This window comes from Spermophilus citellus (genome assembly GCF_964194105.1).
Source record: "Spermophilus citellus genome assembly, chromosome: 6".
NCBI lineage: Eukaryota > Metazoa > Chordata > Mammalia > Rodentia > Sciuridae > Spermophilus > Spermophilus citellus.
In genome coordinates, this window is record NC_138187.1 from 2,097,323 (window position 1) to 2,113,274 (window position 15,952).

General features: G+C 46.9%; 1 long non-coding RNA gene across 1 annotated transcript; it reads right to left on the reverse strand.

The window, feature by feature from the left end:
* Nucleotides 1-752: 752 nt before the first annotated feature.
* Nucleotides 753-14,935, reverse strand: LOC308652451. The gene is made up of 3 exons (XR_014022794.1): nucleotides 14,669-14,935; nucleotides 12,904-12,983; nucleotides 753-1,412 (listed from the first exon to the last, which is right to left on the reverse strand). It is a non-coding gene; the product is annotated as an uncharacterized lncRNA (long non-coding RNA).
* Nucleotides 14,936-15,952: the final 1,017 nt, after the last annotated feature.

A 15,952-nucleotide genomic window follows, 5' to 3' on the forward strand; every position in this document is an offset into this window, starting at 1 on the left:
TGCGGCCACTCCATTAGAGGATTCACGAAAGAAAAAGAGAAGCCTACGCCAGAAAATTCACACCAGCCTCATCTGAAATCGAAAAACCTGCAAGCGACCAAATGACCATCAACACAAGAGCAAATAAACGGGGAAGGAATGAAGTATTGGGACCCAAAACAACATAAATAATGATGCTGGGTAGAAGAAGCATGAATCCTATGCTTTATGATTTGTGCTCTTCACATGAAGTTATAGAAAATTATAGAAATTATAGAAACTAACTGATCATCACAGAAAGCAGATCCAAGTTTGCTGAGAGACTGGGGAAGGGCTGGGAGGAAACAGGAGGAGAGATTACCAGGCGATTACATTCTAATCCCCTCTGGGAAAGCAAACAGTTGGGCCGTGTTCTCAGCTCTCCCCAGGACAGCTCAGGAGGAGAGAGTGAAAGGGGCCCCAGACAGAAGCCTTGGATTTTTTTGGTAACCTATTCTCAGATGTGAATCCCAGGGACTAGGGAGGCTGAGGCAGGAGGATGGAAAGTTCAAGGCCAGACTGGGCAATTTAGCAAGAACCTGTTACAAAATAAAATAGAAAGGGCTGGGGCTGTAGCTCAGTGGTAGAGCACCTGTCTGGCATGCAAATGGATTGGGTATTGGATCGCCCTTACCACAAGGGGAAAAAAGCCACCTCCATTACTGCCACCGTGTCCCAGGCATCTGAGGAAAGTCAAACCCAACCCACACTCAAGGGACAGGCAACCTATGAGGGAGCCATTCCACAGAGGGTGGATCTTTGGGGTTCTCTTAGGTGCTCCCTGCTGCAAGCCGCAGAGGCCAACACAGGCATGTTCTGCAGACCTGGCCAAATGAGGTCACGGTCTCTGTGGCCTGGCGGGTCAGAAGCACCTCACAAAGACATTCTTTCCTTCTTAAAAAAAAAAAAAAAAAAAAAGGTCATCATTCCTCCTACCCCACTGGTCACAAGAGCTGAAGGTGCCAGCAGAGTTGGCACCCGGTGTCTGGGTGCTCTCCCTTGCCACTAAAGCGAGAGCCTGTGAGGAGGACAGGAGAGTCACAGACATGTGATGGGTGGTAGATGGGAGAGGACACGCCCTGAACCCTTCAAATGCTCCAGGTTGTTTTCTGGAAACATCTGTGTTGCACTACTCAGGATACGTTCTGCTGCTGTAAGGAAACAAGAGAGGATAACAGGATTTAATTGGCTAAATGCTGCAGAAGTTTATGTCTTTCTCAGGCAAAGCCTCCTCTGGGTCCAGGCGACTCTCCAGGTTATCCGCCTCCTCCATGTGATGACATGGAGTGACTCAAGGATCCAGGCAGCTTCCAGCTTGTGACCCCACCCGTCCAACACCCAGCTTCCTGCACAGTGGGGAGGACAAAGCCTGGAGAGTCTTGCAGGGCTTCTGGCTGGTGGGAAAGGAAATGACACGTCAGTTCTGATCTTCTTCCATTGGCCAGAATGAGTCATATAGCCCTGCCTTCCTGGGGCGAACTGGGTCAGGGATTTCCAGATACCCTAAATGGAATGGAGGAGATGATGTTGGAGAGAGTGTAAATATCAGTGGCATATGGCAAGGAGATTCAGGACAGACCCCAAGAGCAGGACCAATAACAGTACAATAGGTACACATCCCGTCGGCATGTTAAAGCTAGGGCGCAGCAAACAACGAGGAAATCAGCAACAGAAAGTGCTCTTACACAAGTCCCCCTGTGGCTGCATTCACGCCACGTCCCATTTGAACCTCACAGATGTCCAATGAGGTCCATATTCTCTTTCTCCTTTCACTCATGACAATGTGGGATATGAAGAGAGGCCTAAGATCTGTTTCTACCCACAGACCACAAATGTGGCTTGGAGAGGTCACACCAACAGTCAGTTCTCCAATTCTCCGGACAACAACTGGGTCTCCTAATTCAATTCAATCCTGACCTTGCCCACCCGATTAACAACGGACCCTAGGCTGAGGGCCCAGTCCCACAGACTTCTCCTCCTCCTCCTCCTTCTTCTTTTTCTTTTTTTTTAATAGAACCCAGGGGCACTTACCACTGAGCTACATTCCCAGCCCATTTTTACTTTAAGTCAGGGTCTCACTGAGTTGCTTAGGGCCTTGCTAAATTGCCCAGGCTGGTCTTGAACTTTTGATCCTCCTGCCTCAGCCTCCTGAGCCACTGGGTTTACAGGTGTGTACTACCATACCCAGTGGACTCCTGTCCCAGAGGCTGTGATTCTGCCCATCAGCAGGAGCAGGGGGCTTTTAAAGAGGTGACTCAAAGGCTACATCCCAAGTGTTCTCTGTTGGAGGGTAATTCCCTTGTTAATTTGGGAGATAGTCATTTCTGAGATCTTCTGGTACCATCCCCAAAGTCTGGATTACTTCCTTCCCATGGTAAGTGCACTTTCTGTCTAGGATGGGGAAGAAAGGAGGTCCCATTTGCCCTGAGACTGGGGAGGGGGAGAGATTAGGGAGGAGCAGGGAGACAGGAAGAGAAAGATGCATGGCCATTTAAAAAATAATTTGTGGCCGGGTGCATGCCTGTAATCCCAGCAGCTCAGGAAGGACAATCTCGAGTTCAAAGCCAGCCTCAGCAATTTAGCAAGGCGCTAAGCAGCTCAGTGAGACTGTCTCTAATAAGATACAAAATAGGGCTGGGGATAAGGCTCAGTGGTTGAGTATCCCTGAGTTCAATCCCTGGTACCTCCCAAAATAATAATAATAACAATAATAATAATTTGCAGTGGCAGAGCAGCAAAGGCTATATTCAAAGCATAACATGGACAATTGTTACATCCCCAGCCCTTTTTAAATGTTTTATTTTAAGACAGAGTCTCACTAAATTGCTTAGGGCCCTGCTTAGTTGCTGAGGCTGGCTTTGAACTTGCAATCCTCCTGCTTTAGTCTCCTGAGCCACTGAGATTACAGGCATGTGTCACCACGCATGGTCTATTTTAAAAATTAAAACCAGGGCTGGGGATGTGGCTCAAGCGGTAGCGCGCTTGCCTGGCATGCGTGCGGCCCGGGTTTGATCCTCAGCACCACATACAAACAAAGATGTTGTGTCTGCCGAAAACTAAAAAATAAATATTAAAGATTCTCTCTCTCTCTCTCTCTTAAAAAAATAAATAAATCTTCTCTGTTTAAAAAAATAAAAAATAAAACCAGATTTGGGGCTGGGGTTGTGGTTCAGTAGTAGAGTGCTCTCCTAGCACATGCAAGGCCCTGGGTTTGATCTTTAGCACCACATAAAAATAAATAAATAAAAATAAGGGTGTAAAAAATTAAAACCAGTTTTGTCCTATTGAAGAATCAAAACATATTATTTGTAGGAAAATATAAAAATACAGATTAGTGGGAAGAAATAATCAAATTATTGTCCCTCCAGGGGCTGGGGATGTGGCTCAAGCGGTAGCGCGCTCGCACCTGGCATGCATGCAGTCCAGGTTCGATCCTCAGCACCACATACAAACAAAGATGTTGTGTCCGCCGAGAACTAAAAAATAAATATTAAAAAATTCTCTCTCTTTAAAAAAAAATTATTGTCCCTCCAAAGAAAACCAAATATCACATATATATTATATATATTATTATATATACTAATATATTATTTATCTATTATAATATATATTATAATATTATAGTATAATATAATATATATTACATAAATATATATCATATATATCCTCCTATTATTTTTTCTATGCACATATGTATTCTCCTACACACACTGTTATTGTTTTCGTTTTGTTTTTGGTGCTAGGGACTGAGCCCAGGGCCTCATCGTGCTAAGCCTATGCTCCACGACTAAGCTATATACACACCGTTCTTAATCATCTTCCTTCTCTCTTCTTCTTGCCACTTAATAAGTGGTGACCATCATTCTGTGTCTTTACATCTCTTCAAATTGTCGTGTGGAATTAGATTATGGAACTTTTGCATCATCAATAATCAATATAAAAACTAATTTCCTATTTGAGGGCACTTCAGTCATTTTTTTTAAAGAGAAAAGTCTTTTTTTTTTTTTAAAGAGAGAGTGAGAATGAGAGAGAGAGAGAGAGAGAGAGAAAGAGAGAGAGAGAGAGAGAATTTTTAATTTTTATTTTTTAGTTCTTGGCGGACACAACATCTTTGTTGGTATGTGGTGCTGAGGATCGAACCCGGGCCACACGCATGCCAGGCGAGCGTGCTACCGCTTGAGCCACATCCCCAGCTCCACTTCAGTCATTTTAAATTTTTGGTTTCTACAAATAATAATGTAAAGATGATTTTGGCCCCATCTTTGAATAGATATTCACTTTCTTTATAGAAATTGCTAAATGAGGAATTGATGGATTCCGGTGGCACTTTTTTTTTTAAATAACTTTGTTTTATTTATTTATTTTTAGGTGGTGCTGAAGATTGAACCCAGGGCCTCACAAGCACTAGGTGAGTGTTCTACCATTGAGCCACAAACCCAGCCCCTCTGGTGTCACTTTTTAAGGCTTTGGATGTGAATTGCCAAATTTCCCCCTTCATTCCCACCCTGACCCCAGACAGCCTATACAATGAATGTTTCCCCACATCTTCAGCAACCCTGGATATTTAAAAAAAAAATTGATTCGCAGTGGCAGAGCAGCAAGGATTATATTCAAAGCATAAAGTGGACCAGGATTACAAACATATAAAACTATTGTCTGAAAAAAAGTCTTTATTTAAAGTACAAATGCAAATCAAATAACTTAAAATTAACTTTCCTTTGAGTAACTATGCAGCAAAAATTAATACTAAAATCATAACCAGCCAGCCAGAGTAAAGAGGTAATTGATGTAACTGTTAAAATTAGGGGAACTTCCAGTAGAGAAAACTGAGAGACACTGCCGGTGCCAGGTGATCAGGGTTCACAACAACACTGATAAGTACAGTGCTGGTAGACACCCCAAAAACACAGGGAGGAGAACAGCACTTCACCCTGTGGTTTCCCTCTCAAAAACGCATAACCGCTGACCATGGTGGGGCACGCTAGTAATATCAGGGACTCCAGAGGCTAGAAACTGAGATACTAGGATCACAAGTTCAAGGTCAGCCTGGACAGTTTGCAAGACCCTGTCTCAAAATAAAACTTCAAAAAAGGTCTGGGGGTGTGACTCAGTGCTGAAGTGCTCACCTGGCACCTGTGAGGCACTGGGTTCCTCCCCAGCAACTCCTCCCTTTGACCCCCAAAGAAAAACAACTATGAGTCCAGTCTAACTGTAACAGGGACTCCTTGATGCTTTGACTATATCCCTTGTCTCTTTGAAACTTAAATGTTTTTTTTTTCTTTTCCCTAATCTTCTTTTCCCTGATCTTCTCCTTCGTGATCTCTCCTCCCTAAATTATTTTTCTCTGAACCACCCCTTAAAAAAAAACCTGTTTCTGCTGATGGGCAGAATCACAGCCTTTGGGACAGGTCCCCTGTGTTTCTCCTTGGCTAGCAAAGCAATAAGCCATCTTTTCCCTGTTTCTCAAAACCGTGTCCCTGTTATTGGATTGGCATGGGGGACAAGGACCAAGCTTTTGGCAACTCTCCCTGTGTCCCCCCAAAGAAAAACAAATATAAGTCTGGTCTAACCCTGAGAAAAAGATCTGAGAAATTCTAACTGCAGGACATTCTACAAATGCCCAAGAACAATATTAATCAAAAGTTGAAAGGAGGAGCTGGGTTGGGCCTCAGTGGTAGTGCGCTGGCCTAGCATTCCTGAGGCACTGGGTTTGATTCTCAGCACCACAGACAAATAAATAAAATAAAGGTCCATCAACACTAAAAAATAAAAATAAAAAAGTAGAAAGGAAAGTCACAATTGCCAAAAAGTGGCCACGCGTCCATTTTGGTAGATCAAATATGGCCTACACACGTAATGGAGTATCATCGGCCATAGAAAGGAGCGGAGCCCTGATCCGTGCTGAAAGATGGAGGAGCCTCAAAAACGTTCCAGTAACTGACAGAAGCCAGACACAAAAGGTCACAGATTACATGCTTCTATTTATACGAAATATCCAGAATTGGCAGATCCATGCTCGGGAATAGATTGTGGTTGCAGGGGCCGCGAGTTGGGGGCTTGCTAATGGGAGTTGAATAAAATTGATAGAACGGCACTGGTTCAGGCTGAGCCCCTCACCAGGCCCCGCAGATCAGACCAAGTGGAATTCCCATATTGAAGTTCCACCCTACCACACCAAAAGTAGGTTGCTCGTCTGATCCTCCCAGTAATCTGGAGGGAGAGAGATTAGCTAAATCTCCAAACAAGCTAGTTTTAGCTGGCATGATAAAACCACTTTCTTCTTACAGGGGTGATGAGAAGGTTCTGGATTAGATAGTAGTGATGGCTGTACAATTTGGTGATGACACTAAAAACCACTGAACCATACAGTTTAAAAGGGTGGATATTCACCAGGTGATCCCAGTGGCTGGAAGGCTGAGGCAGGAGGATCAAAAGTTCAAGGCCAGCCTCTGCAATTTACAGAGGCCCTAAGCAATTTAGCAAGACCCTGTCTCAAAAAGAACTGAGGATGTGGCTCGGTGGTTAAGCACCCCTGGGTTCAATCCAACTACCAAAAAAAAGTGTGTGGGGCGGGCGTTGATACTTTAGCATGTGAATTCTATCTCTCTCTCTTTTTTTTTTTTTTAAAGAGAGAGAGAGAATTTTGATATTTATTTTTTAGTTATCGGCGGACACAACATCTTTGTTTGTATGTGGTGCTGAGGATCGAACCGTGTCCGCACCCATGCCAGGCAAGCACGCTACCGCTTGAGCCACATCCCCAGCCCTGAATTCTATCTCTCTTAAAACAAAATGGGTGCTGAGAGCTTAGCAGGCGTAAAGCAGGTTCAATCTCCAGCACCCCCAAAACAAAACAACACAAATAAAGTCCGAGACTGTCACAGCCAAGAGAAGGCTAAGGAGATCCGACCCCTGAATGTGATGGGGATTCCCTGTGTGGGCTGCGGCCTAGGGAAAGCACATTAGGTCAAAACTCAGGAAATGCTGGGCATGATGGTGCAGGCCTGTGATCCCAGCAACTCCGGAAGCTGAGACAGGAGGATCACAGGTTGGAGGCCAGCCTGGACAATATAGGAAGACCCTGTCTCAAAATAAAAACCAGAAATTGCTGGAGATTTTGCACCCTGAATTTGATCCCCAGTGCCAGAAGCAAGTAAGTAAGAATGAGTAAATAAAATAACAATAAAGAACACAAGAGTTCTTGCCTCGGGCGGTAAGGACACTGGCTATTCTGATTTTCTCACTAGGAAGACTGCCCATGAGGAAACCCAGCCCGGCTGTGGCATGTTGGGAAGTCATTGGCTGAAGATAAACACAGCAATTCTATTCTCAGCAGGTGGCTCTAACCACCAACCAGCCTCCTTCCCCTTCAGTTAGTCGGGATCATGTTTGGACCTGAATCAGACCTTCTGTGTGACTGCTGATTCTAGGAGACCTCTGGTTTTGATAAGCCCTGGCAGATGTTGGTGGATTGGCTTAAAAGGAAGTGTCTGACTCTGTTTTAACAGGTGACTAGCCTCCACCTTAATGCCAGTGCCTATGACTAAGGGGATCAGATGATGCAAGGCTAAGCAGGAGCGTCAGGCTGCCAAGCAACATGGGACTTCAGGTGACATGGAGGACACTGGTTTGCAAGCATGCAGCAGTACAGAACCTGAGCATGTACTCTGGCACAAACACTTGGAACATGGACATGTCAGGGAGAATTTGGCCTAGCATGCAAGAGGCCAAACCCATGCCAAAAAAAAAAAGCCTGGCTCAGGGGTGTTTGCCTGCCATCCCAGCTACTCAGGAGGCTAAGGCAGGAGGATTCAAGGCCAGCTTAGACAGTTGTCTTAATTTTGTTTTGTTTTGTTTGGGGCACTGGGGATTGAACTCAAGAGCACTCGACCACCGAGCCACAGCCCCAGCCCCAGCCCTATTTTTGCATTTTGTTTAGAGACAGGGTCTCACTGAGTTGCTTAGGGCATCACTAAGTTGCTGAGGCTGGCTTTGAACTTGTGATCCTCCTGCCTTTAGCCTCCTAAGATGCTGGGATTACAGGTGTGCACAACTGCATCCAGCTTCAATTTTTTTAAAAAAAGGGCTATGGATGTAACTCAGTGATAGAGCACCCCTGGACTAAATCCCCAGTAACCCCCACCCAAAAAAAAAAAGAAAAGAAAGAAAAAAGACACAGAAGATGATCACCCCAAACATAAGACTTAGTGTCCTAAAAACTGTGTCAGGAGAAATTGTAGTTAAAGAGGTGAAGGCCCCAAGGGGGAAACAGGATGCAAACTGAGAATTCTGAGAAATGATTTAAATTTGCTAAGATTATTTTTTTTATTAGTACTGAAGATTAAACTCAGGGGCACATAACCACTGAGCCACATGCCCAGCCCCCCTTTTTTTATGTGTGTGTATTTTTTTTTGCATTTTTTAAAAATATTTTTTTTTAGTTGAAAATGGACCTTTATTTTATTTATTGATATATGGTGCTGAGACTAGAAGCCAGTACCTCACACATGCTAGGCAGGCGCTCTGCCACTGAGCCACAGCCCCAGCCATTTTTCTTTTTAAAGAGAGAATGAGAGAGAGAATTTTTTTTTTAATATTTATTTTTTAGTTTTCGGTGGACACAACATCTTTGTTGGTATGTGGTGCTGAGGATCAAACCCGGTCCGCACACATGCCAGGCGAGCGCGCTACTGATTGAGCCACATCCCCAGCCCCTTCTTTTTTCTTTTTTGTATTTTACTAAGAGCTGGGGTCTTGCTACTTGCTTAAGGCCTTGCTAAATTGCTGAGACTGGCTTTGAACTTGCAATCCTCCTGACTCAGCCTCCCAAACTGCTTGGATTACAGGCATGGGCCACTGCACCAGGCTATTTTTTTTTTTAATTTTTAAAAAGATATTTTTTTAGATGTATTTATTTATTGGGTACTTGACATGAAACTCAAGGCCTCACACGTGCTAAGCACACAGGGTGTGGCTCATTGGTGGTGGAGGACTTGCCTAGCATGGGCTTAGGCCCAGCCTTCCCTCCCCCAGAACTGCAAAAATAAAAATAAATAAAAATAAAATATGGGCTGGGGATGTGGCTCAAGCAGTAGCGCGCTCGCCTGGCATGCGTGCGGTCCGGGTTCGATCCTCAGCACCACATACCAACAAAGATGTTGTGTCCGCGGAGAACTAAAAAATAAATATTAAAAAAAAAATAACAATGGGTGCTATTTTTTGCATATGTTGCAATGCCATGTTTGTTCCTTTCCCCCAAAGAGCCCTGTGACACCCCCCCACACCCCCACCCCCTAAAACTGTGCATTGAGGCTGGGGCTGAAGGCTGGACCCAGACCAATTAAAAAAAAAAAAAAAAAGGAGCCAAACTCTGGGCTTTTGCAAGTTCCCAGGCAGGCTTTTGAAATTCATGGCAGAAATAATGACTTTGGAAGCCAAGATTTTTTTGATTTGCAAGATCTGCAGAAGAGAGACTGTGTGTGTGTGTGTGTGTGTGTGTGTGTGTGTGTGTGAGATCCTCCTCTGAACTCGGTTTTGAGAACTAGAATCCTGGATTGGAAGGCCAGCTCTGAAGGAATCTTGGAGCAGAGTTGAAGCCACAACAGAGGAACGGGGGGAAGTCCCATTACCCTGTCCTCCAGACTCAATTCTTTTTCAAAATAAAAGAGAAGGATCCCCGAGGAGGACTTTTTAAATTCCAGGGCTGGGGAGGGGGTGAAGGGGGATGGGCGCTGAGCGCTGGCCACTGTGGGTCATCGTGCGGGTCCTTCTCTTCTGCGACAAGTGTCACTGTTCTCTTTCCCGTGGAAGCGGGCTGCTGCGGGGAGGGAGGGAGGCTCCCGGGAGGGAGGAAGGGACCCAGGTACCTGGCACCTCGCGTCTCACCCTCCCGTCTCTGTCGTGGTCTTCCCTCCTCCCCCACTTGCGATGGGTCCGGCACTGGCGCTGGGCTTCAGTCCAGGTGTCTATGCGGCACGAGGACTTCCAAGCTTTTACTTTCCTTTTTTCCTTTTTCTCTCGTTCTTGGATACTGGGGATTGAACCCAGGGTCACTTTAGCCCTGAGCTTAAAATATTTTTAAAGTTTTTTTTTAATAAATTTATTTAAATTTAATTTTTTTTTTGTACTGGGGATTAAACCCAGGGGCACTTAATCACTGAGCCCATCCCCAACCCTCCTTTATATTTTATTTAGAGACAGGGTCTCACTGAGTTGTTTAAGGCCTCGCTAAGTTGCTGAGGCTGGCTTTGAACTCACAAGCCTCCTCCTGCCTCAGCCCCCAGAGTCACTGGGATTACAGACATGCCTCAATACATCCAGTTCCAAGGGTTTTCAATAGGTAGTGACCTGAACTAATTCCCCACCCTCACTCCAGGGCCTTGCACATGCTAGGCAAGTGCTCTACCTCTGAGCTACACTCCCAGCCCTGAACTAATTTAAAAAGTGACTTCTTGCTCAGCCAGCAAGGTTAGAGAGGGCTGCTTAGGAAAAAATAGTTTAGTTTGGGGGGAAGGGAGGGTCTACAGCTTTCTAAGTACTTCATCAGCATTCTTATTTCCTTCTCAGAGCAATCCCATGAACTGGGGATTGTTATTCTCATTTTGAATACAGGGAGACTGAGATCACCGAGGTTAAGAGATGTATCCAAGCCACACGGCAATTACATGCAGGTAATTATTGGTGATTGCAGATAAAATGTAATAAAATATGACATGGAATGTACTTGTACTAAAAAAATTACTCATTGTGTCTGAAATTCAAATGAAACTGGGTGATTTGATGTGGATTTTTGTTTTTTGGTTTTTTTTTTAAAGAGAGAGAGATAATTTTTTAATATTTATTTTTTAGTTTTTCGGCGGACACAACATCTTTGTTGGTATGTGGTGCTGAGGATTGAACCCAGGCTGCATGCATGCCAGGCGAGCGCGCTACTACTTGAGCCACATCCCCAGCCCTGATGTGGATTTTTGGATTGTTTTTGTTTACAGCACTAGGGATCAAACTCAGGGCCTCGAGCATGCTTAGCATGTACTCTACCAATGAGCTACACCCTGGCCCTGGTGACCTGTATTTTCACTAGCTAAATCTGCAATCATGACTGGCCAAGCCAGGATTCAAGTCTAGGGTCTTGCTCCAAAGTCCTAGTCTTGCTGGGTGTGGTGGCTCACTCCTGCAGTCCCAGCCACTTGGGAGGCTGAAACAGAAGAATCAAAAGTTCAAGGCCAGCCTCAGCAATTTAGCAAAGACCTAAGCAATTTAGTGAGACTCTGTCTCAAAATTTAAAAAAAAAAAAAAAAAAAGAAGGGCTGGGGATGTGGCTCAGTGGTGAAGCACTCTGGGTTCCATCTCCATTAACAACAAAAATCGCAATTCTTCCCCGACGAAACTGCTGCTCTGACTCAGGGAGGGTTTCCACTGGTACATCTTCAGGGCTCACTGGGGCCCTGTAGGCAGAAAGCAAGGCCCCAGCCAGTGCATGTCAACAAGATGAGCCATGTCGGAGAACTTGGGGACCTTTCTGGATAGTCAATAAGCTAGTGTACTGAGTAGCATGGGGGTGGGAGCCTGGGCCTCCTGAGTTCCAATCCCGCCACCATCCCCTAGTTAGTCAAACCCGCGTGACACAGTTTGCTCATCTGCAGGTTGGGGATGATCCTGGTACTGATAATAATAGTTCATTACTCACAGGTCTACTTTGAGGGCTAAACGAGTAACCTCGTGAATGATGTGCTTCACATCGACTAAGACATCAGGAGAGGCTGGCTGCGCGCAGGGGTAAGAGGAAGAAGGGAGAACTACACACAGTAGGGCTGGCAACGCGGCTCAGAGCTAGAGTGCCTGCACGTGTGAGGCCCGGGCTTTGATCCCCAGCACCGCAAAGCAACACATCAGTGGAGGGGTTTCTAATGGGACGAGAGTAGACCTCTGAAAATAACCCCCCCCAAACCTCCACCACTCCAGAGGAGGACGGTGAAGGAGTCAATGCCTCCATTTATTGAAAAGATCGTATTTTCAGACAAACGTTTGATCCTTCAGAAAAGGCAAAAGAGATTGGGGGGGGGGGGGGGCAAGCCACAACGAATACAGCCATTAAAGCAAAATTAGTCCAGGTCTTAAATTCCAGAGGTTACAAAACAGACTGGCTGAGGTCATCCGTGCCTCATTATTGTGCTTAATAATTACCTTGACTAATTAGAGCAAAGTTTTGGAGTATGTTTCTATTCCCAGACTCCTGAGTCACCAGTGACCCAGAATAAATCATTTCGCTCTATTTGTGTCTCGGATCCTCCATATGAAAGCACCCTCAGCCAATCCCTCAGGGAAATTTCAAAGGCTTCATTAATTAATATTTGGAAAACAGTAGAATGTGTGTGTGTCAGGCCTGGAGAGACACGGCGTTGGTATGTTTTGTACTTGGGTTCATTTATTTAATTATTCAAGTTCACTCCGGGTGCACTAGTGTGTGTGTTTGTTTTGCAGCACCTGGGAAACTACCACTGAGCTACACTCCCAATCCTTCCTTCTCTTCTTCTTCTTTTTTTGTACCAGGGATTGAACCCAGGGCACTTAACCACTGAGCCACACCCAAGCACTTTTTATATTTTATTTTTAGAGACAGCATCTCACTGAGTTGTTTAGGGCCTCACTAAGTTGCTGAGGCTGGCTTTGAACCCTGGATCCTCCTACCTAAGCCTACCTCAGCTTCTGGGATTATAGGTGTGTGCCACCGCACACGGTTTTTATTTTTAGTTTGGATCAGAGTCTTGCTAGGTACTGAGGCTGGCCTCCAGCTTGGGATCCTCCTGCGGGAGCCTCCTGGGTAGCTGGGAATCAGGCATGCACCACCACGTCATGAGGTGCACTTAATGTTTATTGAACTCCTACCTTGAGCCAGGTCCCACGACGGGAACTGGACTTCAGTAGTGAACAGGGCAGATGGGCCCTTGCCTTATGCAGTTTGTGGCCTAGAGGAGGAGAAGGGTTAAAATGATAGAACATTTCAAACAAACTGACTAGTGCCTTAAGGAAAACAGTCTAAGATAGCTACCGGCCGGAGGGGTCTACTCCTGCTGGGAGGGTCCTGGAGGCTGAACCCAAAGCCTGAAGGAAGGGAAGGAACCCGCCCAGGGGACAGAGGGGAAGGGCCATTTTGGCAGGTAGGGTAGTCAGAGGGAAGAGCTGGTCTTTTGAGGAGCTATGGGGCCAGTGCACCTGGAGCACAGGGCGTGAGGAGGGTCGCCCAGGTCGGACTCAGGTCCCAGCGGGCCTCCCAGGTGTTTGAGACTTGTCCCCAGGCTATCCGCACCTCTTCCTGGGCACATGGCTGGACTACATTTCCCAAGGCCTCTGGCTCTCAAGGTGGTCACGTGACTGCGTTCTGACCAATAGACTGGAAGGAGCTGCAAGGACCGCCCCTTTCAGACCCAGCCAATGACCACCTCCTGGGCTTTTCTCCCGGCTCCTCTGATGGAACCTGAGCGAGAAGGCGGAGCCACAAGAGGGCAGGTGCCTGGGCCCCGAGTGAGCGCCTGGAGGAGCGCGCCTGCTGGTGGGGGATATTCATTTGGGACTTGACCCGATCGTCTTAATCCACGGAGATTTGACAGTTTCTTGGCACAGAAACTAGTATTCCTTTAAGTCACCCACCCTGACAGACCCAGCTCTGAAAAGGGTGAGCAGACGCTTCTCCCACCAGCTTCAGACCCATCCTAGGAAGCCGTGAGCAGGGGACTGTGGTTGCCAGATAAACGCCAGACACCAGTCACATTGGAATGCCAGATGAACAGCAATTATTTTATTTTCTATTTATTTTTAAGAGAGATTTTTAATATTTTTAATATTTATTTTTCAGTTTTCGGCAGACACAACATCTTTGTTGGTACTTAGCTCAGTGGTTGAGTGACTGCCTAGCCTGCTCAAGGTCCTGGGTTCCAACTCCAGCACTGCAAAATGTGTGTGTGTGTGTGTGTGTGTGTGTGTGTCTCCAAGTGGCCATCCTCTCCACTGCCCGGAGGCTGGGAATCCCTGCCCAGTCCTGAACCCAGGTGGGCACCGTCTACCTGCATCTCCTACAGGGAGCTGAGGTCTGTGCAGTCCAGCTTCCTAAACTGCAGGGAAAGGCGTTCGTGTTTCTTTACTGCAGCCCTACTATGTGTCGGACCTGGCTGGACATCATGACCGGGACTCTCTTCACCAACCTCGACCCGTTCTTGTCTCTGTGGCTCCCGTTTCTTGTCTTCCCTTTGGTTCTGGGAACGGTTCCTTGTTCTCCACTGTGCTCCTTCCGGGCTGTGTGTTATGTTACAGTTTCCCTCTGTAGGACACGAGCTTCGGGGGGCAGGAATCTGGCATGTGTCGCCTGCCATCTCCCCTGCCTTGGGAGGGCACCTTGCAGAGCCACCGTGTGGCTCAGTGAGCAGCCTGTGTCCCACCAGGCTGCTTGACTTATTTGTTTATTTACTTTGGGGGTGGAACCCAGGGCCCTGCACATGCCAGGCACCACTGAGCTACACCCCCAGCCCACACAGAGGCTGAATTTGAACCCGGGGCCTTTCGAGGGCCAGGCCCAGCCACAGGAGCTTCCCTTCCTCACCCTCCTGGACCTGCCGGCACGACAGAAGTCTCCAAGGGCCAAAGGGCAGCAACTCACCTCTTAGCAAAGGAGGCAAATCACTTTGGGGCTGAGTCACCCTTTCCTCTTGCCTCCGCGCTGACTCGGCCTGCTCTCCCGATCTTGGCTTCCCGAGCCTGGTGCAGGACTGAGGCCAGGGACTCCACCTATCCCTGGCTCCTTCCTCTCCTGACCCTTCAGGCTGCCCTGTTGGCTGGGACAGTCTGACCCAGGCGCAACCACGGATGGGGCCCGGGCCAGCAGTTCCCAAGGAGCCCTGCAAACCCAGATGCAAGAGTCGGAGTCTGCTGCAAGGCCTGAGCATGGGCAGTGGGGAGTCCTTGCCAAGGCCTCCTGCAATGAGCTGCTTCCCAGATGTCAGGTGCCGCAGGAATCCTGTGAGCGCCCAACTTATTTAAAACACAGATTAAGGGCTGGGGATGTGGCTCAGGCGGTAGCGCGCTCGCCTGGCATGCATGCGGCCCGGGTTCGATCCTCAGCACCACATACCAACAAAGATGTTGTGTCCGCTGAAAACTAAAAAATAAAAAAAAAATTTAAAAATTAAAAAATAAAAAACACCGATTAAATTTGAAGTTTAAGAAGGAACACAAGCCCCAACATCAGAAAGGTGGGTTGAAGCCTAACTCTGCCCTTATTAAATGTGTGACCCTGGGCCACCAGCTCACCACTCTGCCTCAGAATCCTCATCTGGAAGATGAGATGATTGTATTGTTGGCTTCTGAGGGCTGGCAAGAGGAAGGAATGGGGCTTCTAAGGAGAGGGATACTGGGGTTTGAACCCAGGGGTGCATAGGGCCTCACTAATTTGCTGAGGCTGGCCTTGGACTTGTGGCCCTCCTGCCTCAGCCTCCTGAGTCCCTGAGATTACGAGTGTGCACCACCATGCCCCAGCAGGAACAAGGCCTTTTGAGTAAGAGCCCTTTGCGTAGCCTAAAGAGAGAAGAAAAGATGCTCTAAGGTTTTAATGGCAGTGGAGTGCTGGGGACTGAACACCATATCAGAGATGCAGTGGTTGGAGGAAGACAAGATCCTGAATGTGGGGCTCCAGGCTGGCCCACTGTGAGTCAGAGGCTGAGAATGGAGAAAGGGCTTAGGCCGTGGCACCTACCCCTTTCCACACTGTACCAGGTCATGCTAGACTCTCCACACAGAATTAGAATATGATGTCTCCCCAAACTGAGAACATTCCACAACAGGAAAAATGTTAATTGACATCATGGTTGAGAATTCGGTAGTGGAAGACATTAAAAATATCACCCATTGGGCTGGGGATGTGGCTCAAGCGGTAGTGCGCTCGCCT